Genomic DNA, 1,864 nt, shown 5'->3' on the forward strand with positions numbered 1-1,864 from the left:
GAGTGATACATTACTTACATCAGCATAAAGACCTGAGCGTTACCATACTTGAAAACGGTGGTTTAATTCAAAGATTATTATTACATTTTTGAACAAAGTTTTTATGAATAATGAAAGGAAGAGAAGACTGTTCATCCCTTCTGAAGGATCAACCAGCAGCATCTCCAAGCAGGAAGCCACTGTTTGCTATCTAAACGTGTTCTTTTGCACACGTTTGAGCCACACAGGTACAATGATACGTTGTAATACTGAAAATGTTTCATTCGAGGAGTGTGAGGGCCGGAGAGTAGAGGTTGGGGTGCGAGGTACGAGTCCAATTTAGAGACCAGAAATAAGGATAAGGTCAAAGTTAAGAAAATTAAGAGCTAGTCTGGTTTGTCTACTGTTGGTTACATTGGTAACATATTGGAATAGAAACGACTGGCGACCTGTCCAGGGCGTACCCTGGTACCCAATGACTGCTATGATAAGCTTCAGCCTCCCAACAACGCTGAATTGGAACAAGCTGTCAAGAAAATGGATGGATGGAATAGGAATATGGCTGGAAATTGGAAAATAAATGCATAAGGCTAAATGAAGAAGGTCAGGCGTCATACTAACCTACCTATAAAGTCAGTGTTAGATTTGCTAGAGTGAAGGATAAATGGATTTTGAGTAAAAACAATGCAGGTGCCGTCATCTTTTCATGGGAAGATTAATAGGTGGGTTCAGATTTGTATATGTAGAGATTCCTGTATCCAGGAAATGAGGATAAACACATCAAGTCATTAATGTCTAATAACTGTCTTCATGGTACAGTTTGAAAGAAAACAGATTCTCTTTTAGGGGATTAATAAGTGCAGGGGGACTACATGATGACCGGGGGGTCAGCGCTACTGTCCCACAGCAAATAGGTTCTTGCTTCAATTCTCTGCTCAAGCCTTTCTGAGAAGAATTTCTGTGTGCATGTTTGCATGGTGTTCATACACTGACTGAAGAAGTGAGTGTGTATGTGTGTTGGCCCTCTGACAAACTGGCAACCTGTATCCTGCCTCTCATCTGACAGGAGCTGGGATAGGCTCCAGTCATGAATGAAAATGCAAAAATGGGACTTTAACCGAGTTAACTCCAGTTTTAACAAGTAAACATTTAACTTTTATCACATGCATCAATCCTTCATTTATTTTACATGTTTCTAAGCAGATTTTAGATATTTTCACTTATACAACTATAATCTGTGATTAAACTCACACTCTTGATTTTATTTCAAACTTACACAATCCAACAAAACTATATCAAGGTTAATACAACATAAAATTACAACTAAAGATGTTTTACAGTATTATAGACAGATTCCTGACACTAGTTCATAACAACAATTACTCATTAATTATCATTGTACTCCACCCTTCGGGGGATGACATTGAAACCTCAAGCTAAAAGCAACCTAATACCTTCCTGCACTGAAAAAATCACAAATGATTTGACATGTTCCTGTCAAATTATTATGTAGCACCTCTCCCATTTCTGCATCACTGCATAACTTTGCTATGCTATTGCAACTGGACTCTGTACACACAGTAATACCTTTCTCCAAATGACTGGAACAACACTATTACTCTTGCCATCATCATGTCAAAACGCTTTTCACTGTCAGTCTGTCTTGCAGAGTGGGTGACCAGACCCACAGCTGTCAAAATTCAGAAAGTCAGAACAAAATAAGATAGCTGACTGCGAAAATGCTCCACTTGGATACATGGAGGGAGAAAAGAGAAGCAACAGAAGAAGAAGCTGAATTCCAGGGACGTTAAACACTGGGAATTTACACTGAAAAACCTCATTGTCCAGTTTTAAAACAACAAAACTGTTTTATTATTCTTGAGAA

Source organism: Telmatherina bonti, assembly GCF_933228915.1.
Source record: "Telmatherina bonti genome assembly, chromosome: 17".
Classification (NCBI taxonomy): Eukaryota; Metazoa; Chordata; class Actinopteri; order Atheriniformes; family Telmatherinidae; genus Telmatherina; species Telmatherina bonti.